The following is a 22,450-nucleotide window of genomic DNA, read 5'->3' as shown; positions in this document are numbered from 1 at the left end:
AAATTTGTTCCAAATGATAAAACAACAGATATATTGTTTAAAATGAAAAACGTCCTGGTTGTCAAACGTTGGTGGATCATATTGATAGTGAATCTGAATCTCTGCACGTTTGGTTCCTCTGCTGGACAGCTTTGAGGAGAACTGACTTTATCTACCTTATTTTAAACATTTGTAACGTCAGTGTGTGAGACTCCCATTCACTTCCAGTTATTTTTAGCAGTACAGAATAGCTCCTTACACTGCTTGATATTGCAAACGGCTATTTCTTATGTTATTTTAATGTATTATTGTAGTCATAAACACTGGTTTGTAGTGCAAATAGTTTTACCGTTAACTGCACTTTGTTATTCTTCTAGTTATTTACCTACAGCAGCTAATGAAGCAGAAGTCTCGCACATTCACAGAAAACAGCTTACTTCTGTAGAGAAATGAGGTGAATGCATGCACTAAAATCACACTGACAGCTGTTGATTAAGTCATTGCAAATGGCTCAGAAAACTGACATAATTCTGAAAAAGTTTTTTTTTGTTGTTACAGTGTAATTATACATTCAAGTATTGAGTAATATTAATTAACTACATATGGTTAGGTTTAGGATGAGGGTTTGGTTTTGGGTTAGTTGCATGTAATTATGCATAATTTATTATTACTATAGTAAGTACATGTAACGTGTAACAAGGACACTATAAAAATAAAGCATTATGTTTTTGCAGGTGCCTCTTGGTTTTGAGGTTTTGTTATATGATGCAATGAACATGCAGACATTTCAAAAGTGTGACTTAAGGCAAGACAGCAGAGGTGAATAGAGTAGAAATTATTTTAAAAATTATGTATGTCATGAAATGCTGTTCAAAAGAGGCGTTATCTAATTAAATGTGCACTAATTTGCATATGAAGAGTTTATTTGCAAAAACCGATAACTCCGTTTTTAAAATTTTTCAAAAATCATGTTTTTTTTTATCCTGCATTTCAATTAATATCAATTAAACTGTAGTTGGGTTGTTTTGATTAAATAGTAATAACTAAAAAATACCCACAATAAAAACATGATTTATGAGAATTAATAAAAAGAGTTATCTGTCTTTGCAAATAAAGTTTTATGCAGAAATCAAAACATTGAATAGAACCAGATTCAGAATTCTTGTCTGATTTTGTTGACTTTAGATGGGAATTGGATTTCTTTTTTTTTATCACTTAATGAATCAAAAACATTTTCACCATGTTTCAGAAATAAAATATAATAAAAACCAATAATATATGAATATTAGAATAGAATATAGACGGGGATAAAACTGTATGAAGTTTAGTGTATGAAAGTAAACAAACAAACTCACCATTTAAAGATATGAATTGATGTTGAAATCTGCAAATGCAAATAGACAAAGTGCAATAAAATAAACAATAATAATAAATATGATTTGTAATGTGCCTTTCTTACACTCAAGGCACTACAACAGTATAAAACAACAATAAAAGAAACAACACTACTCCATAATAACAATCACAATGACAACAACAACTGTAAGATTATAACTTAAAAGCTTCGCTAAAGAGATATGTTTTGAGTAATTTCTTAAAACAATCAAAAGATGGAGCATTCCTAATAGGAAAAGGCAGAGAATTCCACACAACCTGGGAGCAATACAAGAGAATGACCTCCCACCCATAGTTTTGAGTTTACAACAAGGCTGGTACAGAGTAAGAGAACCAGCAGAGCGGAGAGACCGAGATGTTGTAGACACTGTGACCAAATTACAAGTATACTCTGGGGCCAGCCCATGTACTGCTTTATAGGTTAAGATAAGAACTTTAAAATCAATACGTGATACGTTGAGAATGCACAGGAGTTATATGACTGCGGGATGGTGTGTAAGTTAACACGAGCAGCTGAATTTTGCACATATTGCAGCCTCTTAATCATATTTGCAGGTAACCCTGCAAAAAGAGAATTACAATAATCAAGACTGGATGTTATAAAGGCGTGAATAAGCCTTTCTGCTTCAGGCATAGAGAGAAACGGTCTTATACGTGCAATATTCCGAAGATGATATAAAGCTACTTTAGTAACATTCATAAATGAGTGTTAAAAGTCAGCTGTGCATCAAAAATCACACCCAAATTCCGCACCTGTACAGAAGGAAGAATCTGGCACTCATCCACTGCAAGTTTAAAATGATTACATCTATTTACAGCAGTTGGAGTGCCAATCAGAAGAACTTCAGTTTTTGAACAGTTTAACTGTAGGAAGTTCTGTTTCATCCAGACCTGTATTTCCAGTAAACAAGCAGATAAAGTTGAAAGTGCTGATGTAACACCAGGTTGAGTACTAATGTAAATCTTGGTATCATCTGCATAGCAATGATAACCCAGACCATACTTTTGAATAATCTGCCCAAGAGGCAACCTATAAATGCTGAAAAGAGTAGGACCCAATACCGACCCCTGAGGGACGCCCTGCCGCAATGGAACAATCTGAGATCTGTTTGTACCAGAATAAACAAATTGAGTGCGTTCTGAAAGATATGATTCAAACCATTTTAAAGCTATACCAGAAAGACCAATCCACTTATGTAATCTGTCCAGTAGTAGAGTGTGGCAAATGGTATCGAATGCAGCACTGAAATCTAACAAAACAAAATGCCACAAGCCCCAGAATCTGCTGCAACAAGGAGATCATTCATTACCCTCAAAAGGGCAGTCTCCGTACTGTGTCCAGACCTAAACCCTGATTGAAAAGGTTCTAGTAGTCTGCTCGCAGAGAAATGATTTTGTAGCTGACCAACTACCACGTGCTCAAGAACCTTAGCAACGAATGGCAAGTTTGAGATAGGCCTATAATTAGACATGTCAGCAGTATCACTCCCAAATTTTTTAAGAACTGGTTTGACTGCTGCTACTTTTAAGTGCTGGGGGAACAATCCCTGAACAAGTGAAGTGTTCACAATCACTTTAATATGAGGAATAATAACTGGCAGACACTAAATGCGTATTTTGAACGCTTGCTTTCCACTAGTCTTAAAGAAGACGTGATATGGAAGCAAAACAGACAAATCTGGATGAAAAACAATGATTTTGCCTGTAGTGTCTTGCTTTGAATATCCAAATCCATTTCAGTATGTAATCTGATGCTGTAGATCTGGCCACAGGAGGGCATCAGCGCACCTCTTCTTTACTGCCTTTGAAATGACATTCAGTGAGGAAGGAGCTGCTCCTCCCCCGTCTGTGATTGGCTGCCGCTGGTACACACAGTACATGATCTGACACAACACACTATTGAACTTCTGAATCAGTACACAGGCATCCAATAACAATGATGAAAACTGATCTGAACCATGAGTCCTTATGAGATGCCTCACTCGTGTCTGTCTCCCCAGCAGAAATCACTGCAGCCCACTCGGTGAGGGGTGATCAGGTGAAACGTGTGGAGCTCCAGCAGCCCTCCGTCTCTTACGTAACCCGTCCAGCTGGTGTATCCAGGGAGGTTTCCCAGGGCTTAGGGAGCATGCCTGGGGCGCCTGGAAGCTTCTGTGAGGTGTGAAGACTTTTTATATTTGGACAGTCTCGAGATGGACTGACTGTGCCGTTCTCTTTATAGAGCCGCACATCTGTCATATTCAGACATTTCATTTAATTCCCTTGCGCCAAACAAATAAGCCCCCAGATTTGGGTATCTTAGAGCTTTGGCAGGTTTATATTGGATTGAGTTTTCATCATTTGGAGCGTTTCGGCCTGTGAATGAGCCTGGTGATATTTGCATTATTAGGATTTAGATGTTACATAATGCAGCGTCCCAGTGGTGCAAACTTGTCTGTAAACACTTTCCCGCTGGCGTTTTACTTTTCCACCGGCTTCATTTGCAGTTAGTGTAAAAAAAATCAAAGTTGACGGTGTAATTGGCCATGAGAGATTGAGTGTAATTACCGTTATGGAGCAGGAATTACATCTTTGCAGATTTATGGTAAACGCTTTTATTTCTGTTTTGCAGAAATATTGTGAAGAAATAAATATGTAAAGAGAAGGTTTCTCCCAACAATTGGGTAGATGACATGCAAGTGTGTCCATGGACAACTTTAAAATATGAATGTATAAGGAATATTTTGGGTCTTGCAACTGCTCACAGTGTTTTACATTTTACATCATTTTGAATCACCCTTTTTGCCTTCACTACTTACGAATGATCCTGCAGTGACAAATACATTTTTTAAAGTTAAAATATATCATGGAGTTGCTCAACGAGGTCATAGTAATAATAAAAACAATATGCATGTATCAATTATTATTATTGTGCATGCAACTAATAATGCCATCACTAAATATTTATCCTTGTAAATCATTATTATTATTATTATTATTAATATGTACATGCACCTTTTGTTATGTCATTGAATATGTATACTTGTAAGTTATTCATATTTATTATTATTTTTATTGTTATTGTGTATGCACCTAATAATACATCACTGAATTTTTGTCCTTGTAAATCATTATTATTATTATTATTATTATTATGTACATGCACCTTTTATTGTCATTTAATATTTATACTTGTAATGTTATTCATATTTATTATTATTATTATTATTGCACCTAATAATAATCACGAAATATTTATCCTTGTTTTATTATTATTATTATGTGCATGCAACGGTTGATGAATATGTATACTTGTAAAATTTTCTATTTATTATTATTATTCAATATACTGTATAGAAGAAAAAATTCAGATAGAGTATAGCACATCACATCAAAGGGCACGACTTTTTACTAACTTTTTTTTTTCATATTTCATGTTAACAAAAAAAAAAGTCAATCTACAATTTCTCTAGTGCAGGGAATGAAATGAATTCATACGATGCAGTTTTAGAACAGCACGTCATACGATAACAAAGCAGAAAGCAAATTCATTTTCCTTTCCTTTGGCTCTTTATAAATATTTATGCTATCAAATCTCTTATCAGGATATTGCAGACAGCAGCGAATTCTATTTTGGATTGCATGTGTTGTTCAGAGATTGATTTTGTGTATTTGTTAGCAGCAGTGGAGAGACGATGCTAAGGCTAACATCAGGCCTCTTTTATCACCGACTGATGTATAACTGCTGGTAGGAAGTGACCTACAGGATCTGATGAGCTGCTGTGGAGTTCTTTATGCTCTTCTCTCTGGTAATGTGATGCGAGTTCTTCTCATCTGCCATGCTGGATCAAAGGGAAAAGTGTGTGGTTCGCTCGCATTCAACCCCTTCAGACCACTTGTGCTCCAATAAAGAGGAGCCCAATTTAGACTCCAGCAGGAACACGTGTGAGACAGAGAGAGAGAAAATACATTCAATTTCACCTATCTCAGACTGTCAAATATACACCTTCCCTTCTACATTCATATCAGTTGTAATCTAAAACAAAAAGTCCATGCGTTCACTATACCAGTCAAAAGTTTGGAATAATTACGATTTTTAATGTTTTTGAAATAAGTGTTTTATGTTCGCCAAAACTGCATTTATTTGATCAACAATGCAGTAAAATTGTGAAATATTATTATCGTTTTAAATAGATGTTTTCTATGTGACTATATTTTCAACTGTAATTTATTTCTGTGATCAAAGCTGTATTTTCAGCATCATTACTCCAGTCTTCAGTGTCACGTGATCCTTCAGAAATCAGTATAATATGCTGATTTGCTGCTCAAGAAACATTTCTGATTATTATCAATGTTGAAAGTATCAATGAATAGAAAGTTCAAAAGAACATTTATTTGAAAAAGAAGTCATTTGTAACATTCTAAATGTTTTTATTGGCACTTTTGAACAATTTAATGCATCCTTGGTAGATAAAAGTATCAATTTCTTTTTTCTTTTTGTAAAATCTTACCCAAAACTTTTGAAAGGTAACATATCATAGTTTCCATAAAAATAATTAGAAATATTTCAAATCAGCATATTAGAATGATTTCTGAAGGATCATGTGACTGAAGACTGGAGTAATGATGCTGAAAATTCAGCTTTGATCTCAGGAATAAATTACAGTTTACAATATATTCACATAGAAAACTGTTATTTTAAATTGTAATAATATGTCATAATTTTACTGTATTTTTGATCAAATAAATGCAGCCTTGGTGAGCAAAAGAGACTTCTTTGAAAAAATAAACATTGTAACTATTCCAAACTTTTGTGTATGTAATGCAAATACCCAATGCTGCTCTCAAACAAGGCAAGCACTCAGAGGATCAAAACACGCTTGCCTTTGTCTTCTGACAGTTCTAGCTTATAAAATTCATCTCCCGTAGGGTGTTTTTGGACACTGATAGACTGCAAATGAAATGTGCCGTAGTGTGGCTTCATCATTTATCCAGTGAGCTGAACGAGTGCTGAAATGTTAGGATTTTTGGAAGCCGCCATCTTGGCTCTGTGCCAGTGACAGCAGCGCTCCAGTGAGCATGATAGGAGAGCTTAATGAGGGAGAGTTATATCTGGAAACGGGATATAACACCCGCTGGACGTGTCCACCCTTCCTTGCTGTGGCCGTCCATCACTCGTGTCTGATCAGAGATCCGCCTCCTCGCCAGCGAGAGCTTGAAATGGTACGTCACACGAGCGAAGATCTTGTGCTCACGTTTCAGAGCACATCAGAAATTATCCAGGGATCCATCCATTAACGTAAAGTGGACCTAGAGTCAGTGAACTGCATGTTCTCAAAGAACACAATGTGCACTGTTAAACAACAGCTGGTCGGCAACGCACTATATACAATAACATGCTGAATATAACAGAGATGCTATAATGAAAGGAGATTTCCACTCGTAGCTGTAACCCTGTAGTCACACTTTACAGATAAAAGATCCATTTCAATTTAGTCTTACAGTAAAAAGAGCCAATCACTTTTCTGATGGAAGAAAGTCCTGCCTTGCAGTAAAAAAATATTTTTTTAATAGAGAACTGGAAGTCCCACCTCATAGTAAAAGAGCTGATCAGCTTCCTGACAGAGAAAATATATTTCCACATTACAGTAAAAAACCCAATCACCTTTCTGATAGAGAAAAGAAAGTCCCGCCTTCCAGTAAAAGAGCCAGTCACCTTTCTGATAGAGAAAAGAAAGTCCCGCCTTCCAGTAAAAGAGCCAGTCACCTTTCTGATAGAGAAAAGAAAGTCCCGCCTTACAGTAAAAGAGCCAATCAGCTTTTTGACAAAGAAAATCCCGCCTTACAGTAAAAGAGCCAATCACCTTTTAGGCAAAGAAAATCCCGCCTTACAGTAAAAGAGCCAATCACCTTTTAGACAAAGAAAGTCCCACCTTACAGTAAAAGAGCCAATCACCTTTTAGACAAAGAAAGTCCCGCCTTCCAGTAAAAGAGCCAATCACCTTTTTGACAAAGAAAAGAAAGTCCCTTCTTACAGTAAAAGAGCCAATCAGCTTCTTGACAGAGAAAAGAAAGTCCCGCCTTCCAGTAAAAGAGCCAATCACTTTTTTGACAAAGAAAAGAAAGTCCCGCCTTACAGTAAAAGAGCCAATAATGAAAGGAGATTTCCACTCGTAGCTGTAACCCTGTAGTCACACTTTACAGATAAAAGATCCATTTCAATTTAGTCTTACAGTAAAAAGAGCCAATCACTTTTCTGATGGAAGAAAGTCCTGCCTTGCAGTAAAAAAATATTTTTTTAATAGAGAACTGGAAGTCCCACCTCATAGTAAAAGAGCTGATCAGCTTCCTGACAGAGAAAATACATTTCCACATTACAGTAAAAAACCCAATCACCTTTCTGATAGAAAAAAGAAAGTCCCGCCTTACAGTAAAAGAGCCAATCACCTTTTTGACAAAGAAATGAAAGTCCCGCCTTACAGTAAAAGAGCCAATCAGCTTCTTGACAGAGAATAGAAAGTCCCGCTTTACAGTAAAAGAGCCAATCACATTTTTGACAAAGAAAAGAAAGTCCCGCCTTACAGTAAAAGAGCCAATCACCTTTTTGACAAAGAAATGAAAGTCCCGCCTTACAGTAAAAAGATCCAATCAGCCTCCTGATAGACAAAAGATAGTCCCTCCTTACGTTAAAAGAGCCAATCATCATTCCGATAGACAAAAAAAGTCATGCCGTACACTAAAAGAGCCAATCATCGTTCTGACGGAGAAAAGAAAGTACCGCTTTACTGTAAGAGCCAGTCAAAAGAAAGTTAATTAACAGTAAATCAGTTCTGCGGTTTTCCAGCAGTCAGGTTCAGTTGTAATTTTATTATACCAGGATTTTTAGTTGATTTTCACGTAATTCAGTCTTCAGAATGAGTAAACATACCATTTAATCTAAGTCAGTAAGTTGCAAGTGGACTGAACTCAAGATTTGCCACTTGAATTTGTTTTTAATCATTTCAGTTGCATTTGCTAAAAACAGTGTGTAAACAGAGCTAGAGTAAATTTTACACTACTGTTGAGTTTGTTCGAATTACAACAAAATTGTATTTTTAAACCACATATTTGTTTAGAAAAAGTGGCGGGAACTAATTTAAACGAATAACAGTGCGTTAAGCATATAGTCCATCAGGTTCAGTGCTCGGTCAGATGAAGCTCAATGGCCTGTGTGCTCTCAGTCTCTGCTGACCTCAATGTGTGTACGGCACCTAAATCTGGACCTTTCCACTTGAGATCTGGGAAGTTGGCAACAGAATCGCCATCACTCTTTTTGCCCGTTGGCTGCAGAAGTTCTGCAGAGTTTTGTCCATGCTGTGGGAGCGAGTTTGATGTGTATTTTGACAGCTGGAGGAGACTGAGTCACGGCCTTCTCTAGAGCGAGATGCTCTCTGGAGTTCAGAGATGATTCATTCGCCCATAGTAGACCGGACCACAGACTCAACTCCAAAACACACATGGATAAACGAGCCATGTGCTTCATACGGGCCTAGCTGTGTCACGATTGGCAAACTCAAGCATCTGTACCCTCAGGTTGGGACCCTGTGTGCTCGAAAACTCAAAAATAGAGTTTTTGCTGGAGTCAACACATTACCATAGCTGTGGCCTGAGGGTCATCTGATTAACATGGTCCAGGCAGACCTGCTGGTAGATGTCATAACTACATCATTATGAACAAAAACACGTTTCTCCGTTGGCGACCATTCAGATGTAGCTGAGTGCTTATTATAGCAACTGCAGCATGTTTTTCTTAGACATCATAAACATAAACATCCACCTTAGAGCCATATTTCACCCCAAAATAAAAATGTTTTAACCCGGCATGATTGACTTTCTTCTGTGGAACGCAAAAGAAGATATAAGTGTGGTTTGGTCCCAGCTGACTTTTATTGAAATCTTATTTTCATTGAGAATATCTTCTTTTGTATTCCACAGGAAAAAAATATATGTTTGAGATATACATTTATACATTTAGCAGACATTTTTATCCAGAGGGAGTTACAAAAGAGGAACAAAAAATTAATCAAAGAACCAACCATATTAATAATATAGTTAAGCGTGTTTTGATCATGAATTTAGTGCTGATAATTAATTGTCATACAAATAATTGCATTTAATGATTTTATTCTGTTTGGTTTGGTTGGTTACTTACAGTGTAATACGCATAATACGTTCATTTTCTTTTTACTTGGAATCATATATAATATAAAAACATTTATAATAAAAATAAGCTCATAAGATTTTCTTTAATGCTGTGAAAAATTAATTTCTAAATCATTAAGTATTTATAATATAATTAATATAAGTGTCCTGTCTGGAAGGCAAAATGTGTTTGAAATTCAAATTGCAAAATTATTTTGGTTATCTCAGATAATTGCAATTACATCAAATAATTATGATCAGATTAATCAATAATCACAACATGCCTATAGGAAGGAATATTCCTAAATAAGGAAAATTTTATTGTGTATTGTTCATTTCACTTACAATGCAAGCCTATACATTATTATTATTATTATTATTATTATTTTACTTAGTTTCATATGTAATGATAAAGTGTATAATAAAAATAGGCATGTGGATCATCATTTTTATGCTGTAAAAATTTAGATAGACAGACAGATAGACAGATAGACAGACAGACAGACACAGATAGACAGACAGACAGACAGACAGACAGACAGACAGAGATAGATAGATAGATCAAATAACCACAGTCAGACTAATAAGCATTAATTACAACAGGCCTGAATGTAGGTGAGAAACGTCATAGTGAGAATAGGGCTAAATGTCGTTTGGAAGCATGTTTTTCAGAGATGTCTTCAGCAGTTTTCCTGTCGTCTCAGTGCTGCTGACTGGAGTTTGAGGTCCATGATGGTGGTTGTTGATCAGCCGTGCTTTGGTGCTGGCCTGTAGGGAGCACTGATGTGTTATCAGTGAGAGATAAACACACAAACAAATGCACATGGAGTCTCCAGCCTGCAGTTTTGCTCAATTAACGCCTTGATGGTGGGGCTGGATGTGTTTCCTTCTCCCACGTCGAGACCGGCTGGAGGGGCTGCATGGGATACGCCGGAGAAAACCAACCTTGAAAACATACTGCTTTAGCATACTTACTTTTTCACATCCACTCATCTGCGGAGCGAGTATTGATCGGATGTCCAGGCGAGGCTGGGCAGATATTGATTTGCAGTCGTTGGCAAGGCAAATATATAGTTCTCAGTGCTTTCGATGAAGTAAAACGTCATACGGCATCATAATTTGGGCCCGTTTTCGCCTACATGTGTCATACATTATGCATGTAAAAGTGCAATACTTTACAAAATCATCTCACAACCTCCAGTCTGATGCCATCCGTAAACACAGCAGATGCTGCACTGCAAAAAATGATCTTCTCTAAGTGTTTTTGTCTTGTTTTCCAGTACAAACATCTAAACTTTCTTAAATCAAGATGCTTGATAAGAAAAATAAAAAAGTCTTGTTTTTACTTTTTTTTTATACAAAAGTCTTGTTTTCTTAAGCTTAAAACAAGAGAAAATACCTGTTAATTTGGTAAAAAAACAAAATATTTTCCGCTTTGAATTAAGTGTATTTTTCTGACCCCATGGCCAGATATATTTTCTTTTTTTAAGCTTAAACTTGTTACATTTCAATACGTTTGTCAGAAAACAAGACTTAATATCCTGTCATTTTGCTTGAATCTCATTTTAAGAATGATTAGATATTTATACTGGAAAACAGGACAAAAATACTAACAGTGCAGTGCAAACTCATTAACCCGACCCAGGCTCATTAAAAAGGTGCTTCTACCTACCAAAAATGCACCTGTACGTACAATTCACTGCGGTTTCCAGCTGAAATGAATACTAGTGTAATTAAAACACCAACAACTTGTATTCCTTTTTACGCAAATTATGATTACAGTGGCAGATTATCAATAAAGACATATTTTAATGTGTTTTTATGCAAAATACTATGTTATGAGCGTAGCACACTTTTACTGTAGTGCATGATTTGTAAGCTATCACATTTTGATGTTTGTATCTTAGAACCAGCTCCATATTTTTGGCTTTTCTGACGTAGTAAACTTGCTCGGTAGCGCACCCGGTACAGCACTGCACTTGTGATGAGAAGCGCATGGGTACGAATCCGTCAAACACAAGATTACAATCTCACGTTTGCTTTTGTTAACACCATTGGTTAGCTTTAAGGTCGGGTTTAGTTACGTTATTTTCAAACGCGTTTTGTTATTTTAGCGCATTGCATTTCCAAACTGTCACGATATATACAGAAACCAACGTGATATAACACTGCCAGATTCACATTCATCAGTTTCAAGTAAAACTGAACACTCTTTTAGTGCCACCCACTGCACATTTCACTTTAAAAGCGTGGGGAAACTTGCAAGAAGCAATGTAATATTTAGCAGATATGCACAGGCATGCTTTTCCAATGAGCGTGAGTTGCATTAAACGGTACTGACTGTAAAGATGACAGTGTGAGAGTAATTATCAGTAAAAATAGCAGTGTGTGTGTAGCACGTGTTTGTCACTTTGCACACTATTGCTGACCTTTCCTGATGCAGGATCTTCTCCATTTCACTGAAAATGGATGCTGTTGATTTTCATTTTAGTTTGCCAGCAGTTCGTTCTTGCTGGGTGCATGAAATACAATAGCTCCTTGATAAACACGTATTTGTGAAAAAGGAGCCCTTTCACTCAAAATGGTGCACATGCACTGGCTACATTTGAGCTTGTACTAACATCTAATGTCAATATCTGATTTCTTTGGTCACGTCCCCTTATTTTCAAGGTCTCTGATGGTTTGTGTGGTAAGAAGCGCTCACCACAAATGATATCTGTGAGAAAAACGGCGGCGTCAATTACAATGCTCACTGTTTTTATGAGGAAAAGATTGAACTGGAAGTGCTTAGTCATCTGTATCCAACATAATCAAAACATTGCACAATTGAGTTAGCATTAGCAGCTAATGTTGGAATCCTGTTGGCTCTCTTTACCTCTGGCTTTAAAAAGATAGTTCGACCAAAAATGATAATTTTGTCATCAATTCTTTATCCTCGTTATTCAAATGAGGTATGACTTTCTTTATTTTGTGAAATGTAAGAGAAGAGATTTTAAGAACTGTTTCTGTTCATACAATGAAAGTCAAAGCAACACCGAATCCCGCTGATTTTGCCATATATATATATATAGGCTATACACATTAATTAAGGTGTAAATGCAGTTGTTCTAATATGTCACCTCTACCCAGAGTACGATTTAAGTTGTTTTACACCATGTCATTCTCTAAGTGCTTGTTTAATATTGTGGTTTATATAATGACCCCCAAAAATGTGGCCACTATAAACAGGACAGACGCATACACTTGCATGTTGACACCCTGAATGACAGAATGACTCTATGTTTGACGTCTCAGCAGAGTTTCTCTGAGCATCTCCTGCACGTCTGGCTTCTGATTGGCTGGCGTGCGGCCAGGTCAGAAATAAATCGTTTGTCTGGTTCCAGTGTGTTTGTCGTTAGATTGTGCTGAGCGCAGAAGCGATGTTCCTGGTGTGGTAGTTAGTATGTGAGGTAATGAGATCGTCCCTGCTCAGGTTCACTTTGACCTAATTCTGTCTCCACCGAAGGAGTTTTTCCATATCTTTGCTGGACGCTCCGACAGATTCTTTGATTATGATGTATCTGGTGGTGATGCTGCTGAATCCCAAATGTTCAAAACTCATTTCAGCACCTGTTCTGCAGCTCATATGAGCTCAGCTCAACAAACAGCTCAAAACAAATAGATTGAAAAGAATGATTCTGAACATCAGGTGAAACGCAGCCAAATGCGCAGCTGTTCGGCGATCTTTGAAATATACATGAAACGCTCCTGAGTGCCAGACAACTTAAACAGATGGCGTGTGTTGTTTTTATTTGAGTTTTGCTCATCAGGTTTTTAATGCTTCAGCTATTGTTGTGAGGCTCAGAACTGCCCTAGATGTGACCTCTCTTGACCTCTCGACAGTCCACTGCTCCAATCACGTGGCTCATTTCCATCACAGTGCCCGGCTGGCTGAATGATTACGTGGAGATGGTCACCATGACAACATTAAAGGACATATGGCAGAATAATTGGACAGGTGGACAATGTTTGTGTGCATACCCTCTGTTCATTAATATGTGATTTCTGTAAATGTGCAGTTGCAGTATGTTTGCTAAATATATATATATATATATATATAGCATTGAAACTTCTTAGGCCTAATTCCTTTTAGTATGTTAGTATGTTTGCTAAATATATATATATATATATATATATATATATATATATATATATATATATATATATATATATATATTTGCCAATGTCCAGTCCCAATATAATATAATACAATATAATGTTATATAATACAATGATACATTCATTTAATATTATGTATTTTAGAATAATTGTACATTTATATTTTAAAAAAATCCAGTTACAGTTCCAATATGATTGACTTCTACACAATAATATAATATAATACTTTTATAATAATTTTAATTTATATTAGAAGAAAATTCCGTTTCAATGTGATTGCCTTCTACACAATAATAATATAAAATATAGAAAATTATGATATATTTCATTATCATTTTACATTTATTAAAAAATTTCATATATCATTATATAATACATTATTTTGATTAATAATTTAACAATTTACAAATATTCCAATGAGATTGACTTCTACACTAAAATATAATATAATTCAATTATAATGTAATGATTCAATGAAAAGGTGCTCCTGCCATCCTCACACTTGCTCCACACCTGTCTGAGAGAAGCCTCCTTGGCTCCTGAACAATATTGTCCTGTGGATCAGACACCCGTCCCAGGACTCGTGCCACCTCAGGCATGCCGAGTACAGCTGCCATCTGCTCAAACTTTCATGAGCGGGAGGAACCGCTTGAAACACGTCTTCAGAGTAATAAAGCGTGAGGATGAAATGACTCTAACCTTGTCTTACGGTGAAAGGAATCATTTTTATATCATCATGTAGCACTAAACTATAGGAGCTTGTTTCTGCCACGGAAAAAAAGAAAAAAGTCATTGCGACTTTTTATCTCACAATTCTGACATAAAGTAGCAAATGCAAGTTATAGTCATAATTGTGTGCTATAAAGTCTTAATTGCGAGATATAGTCATAACTGTGATAAAAAGTCGCAATTGCAATTTAGAGTCATAATTGCATGATATAAACTCGCAATTTGCGACTTAAAAAGTCATAATTGTGTGATATAAAGTCAGCTGCGTGTTTTAAAGTAATAATTGAATGATAAATAGTCGCTATTGTGAGTTATAGTCATAATTGCGTGATATAAATTTACAATTGCAATTTGTGATATAAAGTCGATAAAAAAATCACATATTATATCTTGCATATATCTCCGATATATCTTAATATTACAAATATATATCTTGCACATCTTTTTTTCGCAGTTGCGAGTTTATATTTCACAATTATGAGATAAAAAGTCACAATTATCTTTTACATTTTTTTTATCTCAATGTGGAAATGGGCTTCCATACTGAACTAAACTTTGTGAGCAATAGTGTGTGTTTGGCGTGGCACCTCCTGTTTGCTGAACAATGGGAGAGTTCTGACAGTCATAATGGTTCAGAGAACAAGCTCCTGTACTTAGCGCTTGTCTTTGAGTGCTAATGCTAAGAATAGAAGTGTCCTGCTCAAAGCCACTGACCCATAGGCCCAGAGCAGAGGGATTGAGGTCAGCCACATGGTGTCCAGGCCAAAGAACCTCTTAGAAAGTTGCACAATTAGCACTCGGCTAAGATTGGCTTGCATCTCTCATTGATCCTCAGGAAGACTTTACCTTCCAAGAAAGGAAGAGATGCCTGAGAAAGTCCTGGAGGAGAGAGACGTCTTAAACTACTGTAGATAGTGATGTTTGTGGACTCACTTAGATGCTGAATTGAGAAAACCTAGTCTGAAAGTTGAATGTAGTTTTACGAGCTTGACGTTTAAAGGTTTTAAGGCTATGCTGCCTCTCTGACAGACAAACAGACCAATAGATTGCTATGCGGTTGCTAGAGCATTCTGAGCCTTTGATCAGGCAATGCAGGGCGTCTGGGTTGTTGACAGGCCGTTACTAGGGTATTCTGGGTAGTTGCTGAGGTGTTGTTATGCTACTGATAAGGTGTTCTGGGTGGTTTCCAGGATGTTTCTAGGCAATTCCTAGGATGTTCTGGGTGGTTGCTAGGGTGTTGTTGTTGTTGTTGTTGTTGTTTTTTGCTGTTGCTAGGGTGTTTTGGGTGATTACTAGGGTGTTGCTATGTGGTTGGTAAAGTAATCTGGTGTTGCCATGTAGTTGCTAGGGTGTCTGGGTTGTTGCTAGAGTGGCTGAATGGTTTCTAGGGCATTGCTATGCTGTTACTAAGGTGTTCTGGGTGGTTTCTATGGTGTTTATGTGATTCCTATGATGATGTTGTTATGCAGTTGCTAGGGTATTCTGGATGGCTACTAGGGTGTTGCTATGCAGTTGCTATGGCTTTGGTATATGGTTGCTATGTTGTCTGAGTTGTTGCTAGGTGGTTGCTAGGGTCTTCTGAATGGTTGCCAAGGTGTTACTCTGCCATTGCTAGCGTATTCTAGATGGATGCTAGGGTGTTGTTGTATTGCAGTTGCTATGGTGTTTTGGGTGATTGCTAGTGCATTGCTATGCGGTTGGTAGGGTGTTTGGGCTGTTGCTAGGATTTTCTTAATGGTTTCTAGGGTGTTTCTGTGTGATTCCTAGGATTTTATTGTTTTGCAGTTGCAAGGATGTTTTAGGTGATTGCTATGGTGTTCTGGATGGTTGCTAGGGTGTTGCTATGCAGTTATTATGTCTTTGGAATGTGGTTGCCATGGTGTCTGAATTGCTGCTAGGTGTTCTGAATGGTTACCAATGTGTTGCTCTGCAGTTGCTAGTGTATTCTCGGTGGATGCTAGGGTGTTGTTATGCAGTTGCTAAGGTGTTTTGGGTTATTGCTAGGGCATTGCTCTGCGGTTGGTAAAGTACTCTGGTCGGTTGCTATGGTGTTGCACTTGCCATTCGGTTGCTAGGGTATATGAGTTGCTGCTAGGGTGTTCTGAATGGTTTCTTGGGTGTTGCTATGCAATTACTAAGGTGTTCTGGGTGGTTTCTAGGGTGTTCCTATGTGATTCCTAGGATGATGTTGTTATGTAGTTAGGGTATTCTGAATGGTTACCAAGGTGTTGCTCTGCAATTGCTAGTGTTTTCTGGATGGTTGCTAGGGCTTTGCTATGCAGTTGCTAGGGTGTTTTAGATGATTGCTAGGACATTGCTATGCGGTTGGTAAAGTATTATGGTTGGTTGCTATGGTGTTTCCATGCAGTTGCTAGGGTGTCTGGGTTGTTGTTAGGGTGTTCTGAATGGTTTCTAGGGTGTTGCTATGCAGTTACTAAGGTGTTCTGAGAGGTTTCCAGGGTATTTCTATGTGATTCCTAGGATTTTATTGTTTTGCAGTTGCAAGGATGTTTTAGGTGATTGCTATGGTGTTCTGGATGGTTGCTAGGGTGTTGCTATGCAGTTATTATGTCTTTGGAATGTGGTTGCCATGGTGTCTGAATTGCTGCTAGGTGTTCTGAATGGTTACCAACGTGTTGCTCTGCAGTTGCTAGTGTATTCTCGGTGGATGCTAGGGCGTTGTTATGCAGTTGCTAAGGTGTTTTGGGTTATTGCTAGGGCATTGCTCTGCGGTTGGTAAAGTACTCTGGTCGGTTGCTATGGTGCTGCACTTGCCATTCGGTTGCTAGGGTGTTCTGAATGGTTTCTTGGGTGTTGCTATGCAATTACTAAGGTGTTCTGGGTGGTTTCTAGGGTGTTCCCATGTGATTCCTAGGATGATGTTGTTATGTAGTTAGGGTATTCTGAATGGTTACCAAGGTGTTGCTCTGCAATTGCTAGTGTTTTCTGGATGGTTGCTAGGGTGTTGCTATGCAGTTGCTAGGGTGTTTTAGATGATTGCTAGGACATTGCTATGCAGTTGGTAAAGTATTCTGGTCGTCGGTAGCGCACCCGGTACAGCGCTGCACTTGTGACGAGAAGCGCTCCTGTGAAACAGAGTCATGATGAAAGAGCTCAAAGACTTGTAGAAGCAAGATAAATGACATGGTTGCTTCAGTAAATGTGTTTTTATCTCACTTTTGCTTTTGTTAATACCATCGGTTAGCTTTAGGGTCGGGTTTAGTTACGTTATTTTCAAATCACTGGACATTTCATTTCTGCACTGCTGCGATTTTTTTTTTCCCAGTGAGCCCGAGTTGAAAAATAATGACTGTTTTCAGATTATTTCCCTGGATACTCCATTTATCTGTCATTGGTCAGGCAAACAAATAGCCCCACCCCAAACTCACACAATTGGTTGATTTGTTTGCTATGTCAGAATAGCCAGGATGAATAGCAAAAACAGCACATAACTTAAAGGGGTTATATGATACGATTTCAAGTTTTCCTTTCTCTTTGGAGTGTTACAAGCTGTTCGTGAATAGATAAGATCCCTAAAGTTGCAAAGACTAAAGTCTCAAAACCAAAGAGATATTCTTTATAAAAGTTAAGACTGGTCCACGCCCCCCTAAAACACCTCGTTTAAACACGCCCCCACATGTCTACATCACGATGTGGGAAGATTTGCATAACGCCGCCCAAATGTTCACGCAAAGAAAGAAGGCGGAGCTTTATTGTTGCTGCCGCCGCCATGTCGTGAAGACGCTGTGTGTTTCGTTGTGAAAGCGAAAATACTTTGTTTGGTCTTCCAAAAGAGGACACGACTAGAAATCAGTGGTTAAGTTGTATTTACAGCACTGTTCCAGAACACTTCAACCCAAATATTCAGATGTGTGCAGCACATTTTATGGAGGACTGTTTCCTGATCCTGGGAGAGTAGACTACAATGCCGGCTGTTCTGACTCACAGACTGTAAGTACGTTTTCATATTTAAAGAATTTGCCACTGATGATTCAAACGATAGTTTTGAGCAGTGTAGAGTAGCGCTTGTTGTTTGTCATTTCTCCGATCACAAATGCAGACATGGTTTTATGTTTACGCGGCGCGATGCAATGCAACGCGTAAAAAGACAGTATAAGTCATTATAATCAGTAATTATGTCCCCACTGGATGCAACAAATGTCTCGTTTATAATGGGTTTAAATGTTTTTGTCTCGTCGCTCCGGCTGGACAGGGCATCACAGTATGTGAGGGGCGTAACATTTCCGTCACACGCTTGAGGTATTCGGCCAATCACAACGCACTGGATAGCTGGCCAATCAGAGCACACCTCACTTTTCAGACCGATGAGTTTTGTAAAAATCGATGTGTTTCAGAAAGGCGGGGCATAGAGGAGAAACAATAATGTACAGTATGTGGAAAATAATGTGTTTTTGAACCTTAAACCGCATAAACATTTCATTACACCAAATACACAAAATAATGTTCTTTTTAGCGACATCATATGACCCCTTTAATTATACTTGTCACTGTATAATAAATGATTTAAATTAATTACAGACTGATTATATATAAAAAGAAACTTTCAGTAAGTAAAATATTCCATATGGAGGGCTGTAAGGAGTTAAATGCCCCAGGCATGTTTAGTCTCATACGGTATATATTTAGAGACATAAATGGGATATGACATTAGTGACAAGTATATTTTAAACGTTCATATTGACATGCACTGTAGCTCCAGCAGATCCTCTTGTTTATAGCGCACAGCTGCTGTGTCACACAGATGGAGGCGTCTGTTCGTAGCTCAGGCACCTCTGACCTTCTGACAGCGCCAGGTCTCGCCAGTCCCTGATCATTTAGGAAACCCTGCCTGCATTCCCGTCTCTCTCCATGTGCGTGAGCCTGTGACGACACCTAATCTGTCAGCGGCACTCTTGTGTAAGAGAGTCAGGGCTGGAACTCCTGATTGGACGTAATGGTGGTACGCCACAGATCTGCTGAAGTGTCACAGCTGTGTACGAGAGCATGACTGATTGCTGAAGCTCAAGGTTGCCAGCGCTGATACCAGCTGCTGTGAAACTCCAGGAGTCAGAGGAAAATCCTCAGCACAGGGATTCTCATTTTTTATATGTACAATGCTTATATTGCAGAATGTCTTATAATAGACACTCTGGTTATGGATGGCCTACACCCCTGATCTTTTTTATGCAATTTAAGTTCAAATATCTTGATTTACTGTTCACTGATGGAAGGTTCAGCATTCAGACCACAACTTGTTACATGTAGTTAAATGATACTGGTTGTATGTCAGAGGTCAAAGGTTTCAACCCAGACTCAGACCTGTTTGACATGCAAAATGAAATTACATTGCTTCTTTTACTTTTTGCAACACAAAACGTCCAGTGAGTAGCGCTAAAAGCTCGTTCAGTTTTTATCCGATGCATATTAACGTGAATCTGGAACCATTTTATTACGTTGGTTGTTAAAAGTATTGCAACAATTTGAAATAAAATGAATGAACGAGGCATTTATATAGCGCTTTATTGTGTATTGCTGTACACCCAAAGCACTTTACAATCATATGGTGGGATTGTAATGTCTGATGATTGGCACTAAAAGGCTAATGTTGAATCATGGTTGAAAATAGCGTAACTAAACCCGACCCTAAAGCTAACTGATGGTGTTAACAAAAGCAAACATGAGATAAAAACACGTTTGTTGAAGCATGTCATTTTATCTTGCCTCTACAAGTCTTTGAGCTCTTTTATCGTGATTTGTGTTTGATGGACTCGCACCGAGCACTTCACATCACAAGTGCAGTGCTTTACCAGGTGCGCTACCGAGCAAGTTTACTACATCAGAAAAGACAAGCATACGGAGCTGGTTATGTGATGCAAACATCAAACTGTGTTAGTTTACAAATCATGGACTATAATAAAAGTGTGAAAATGAATAAAAGTTGTTGGTGTTTTACTGCCACTAGTGTTCATTTCAGCTGGAAACTGCAGTGAACTGCATGTATAGGTATGTGATCTGCATCTAACGTCCCTAATAAGGCTAATTTGGTATTAATAGAGTGGTTTGAGGACAAATCCTTGGCTCAGTCTGACCGTTTGACTGACCTTTGTGAGTCAGTTTGCACCTGCTGTTGTTGAAATGCCCGGCGTATTTCTGCTTTCTTACGTAAGATGTATCATGAACATTTCACCAACCAGCAATGGGTGCTTGCTTGCCTATAACCTTGAGGCTACATTTCAGAGCATTGGATGCTGGCTGAGAAACAATAAATAATCATGATGTCTACAGTGTGCTGAAACTCTGTCAATAATTACTGAGAGCATGTTTGCAGTTCTGATGCCGACGGTGACTCAGCTAAACCTACAGAGGAACACTGATGACTTAAGCAGCTGTTTGAGCTTTTCATTTCCCTTTTCAGCCTCCTGTGGTTTGATTCACCAATTGGCGTAAGAAAATCCTACTAGTGATCACTTTGTGAAAGTGTATGGCACAAGACCAACCCTTTGCCTAGAGGAGGAAAATGCAAAAGAGAAAAATACGCTCCCCTGAAGCGCAAACCTGCCCGTGACAGTTGCCTCTCCAGTTCACCAGATGTCTATGAAACACACATGTCTGGTTTCCCGTCCAGCTTGGCGTGTGTGTTTTGTGTCAACAGGCAGATTCATCGCAGTCTGCTATTCAACAAATTAACTGTGGATTTGAAAATGTGTGACTTGGCTCAATGCGCCGGCATGCGAAGAGAGACAAATTAGCTTTGGGCTGCTCATCTAAAGCTCTGTTTACCAATTTCTTTGGAGAAAACATCACAGAAAACGGCAATTTGTGACGTGCAAATCTGCATATTGCTGTTTATTCTTAACAAGTCTGCGCATGATTTGCGGCCATAACCAGCGCATCGGGGTTTGCGTGTTAACCTGAGGCGCTTAACAAAGAGTCTTACAGCAGAGCTAATTGCGTTTCGGACATATGAGAGAATGGCTGAAAGCGGATCTGTGTTCTGAGCTCAATAGCGGGACGGTTTGAATGTGTCCTGTCATTCTGGTATCTGGTATCTGACAGACTCCAGCACTTGCTGATGGCTCAGCTGCTGTGAACAGCTGACGCTGCAGGCCTCAACCAGAACACAACACAAGCAACAGGTGCCAGCGCTCCGGCCTGGACAAACGCTTCCTTCTGTGTACGGTGAAGTGCGGATCCAGTAAATGCCCTTATCATTAACCAATCACTTATGTGCATGTTTGACGCAGATATAGCATGCATATGTCAACCCACCTGTTGCACTCGCTACCTCCTCCATATACAACATCACAAACACTTTAGCATATGTTTAAGAAGGAAATAATGTACTTTTAAAAGAATATACTTAAGTGTAAACTGAATGTTTTCTAACACTTAATTGCATTCGCAATTAAATGAAAATGTGCTAAAATGTACATAAAGTTAGAGTGCTTTTCTGACCCACTTAAGTACATTTTTATATGCAATTGCATAATGCATTGACAAGCATTTATGTTCAACTAAAATATACTTTCATGTCATTTCTATTGATGTAATACTGAATAACAAACTACAGTTACAAATTATAATCTACTTCTTTACATGTGGTTCAGTATGTTAGACAACATGTAAAAATAAGTGCACTTCTTTAATGCACAACTAAATATACTAAATATAATGATTTAAAATGCATTTTTAGGTAAAACTTATAATTTGACATTATTATAATGTATGCTTTGTATGTTTTGCGTTATAAGAAACTTAAGTTCTAAATTAATTTTCTCTACCTTAAAATAATACAGTACATCACTGTTTTAGGCAAATAAATCTAAAATAATTAATATATAAGTATAAATATATATATAGTATTGTATATGCTTATATATTTTATATGCATATTTCTCTGCCCCAAAACAGAGATATTTATATATCTACATTCATAATTTTTTATCTGTTATTTAAAATATACTTACAATGCATGCTTTCTAAAAGCGTACTTAAGTACATTAAGAAACAGTTAGATATAAATGTAGAT

This window comes from Sinocyclocheilus grahami, unplaced genomic scaffold (genome assembly GCF_001515645.1).
Source record: "Sinocyclocheilus grahami isolate Dianchi unplaced genomic scaffold, SAMN03320097.WGS_v1.1 scaffold206.1, whole genome shotgun sequence".
In the NCBI taxonomy this organism is placed as follows: domain Eukaryota; kingdom Metazoa; phylum Chordata; class Actinopteri; order Cypriniformes; family Cyprinidae; genus Sinocyclocheilus; species Sinocyclocheilus grahami.
The sequence above is the reverse complement of the archived record's forward strand: the minus strand, read 5'-3'. Positions refer to the sequence as shown.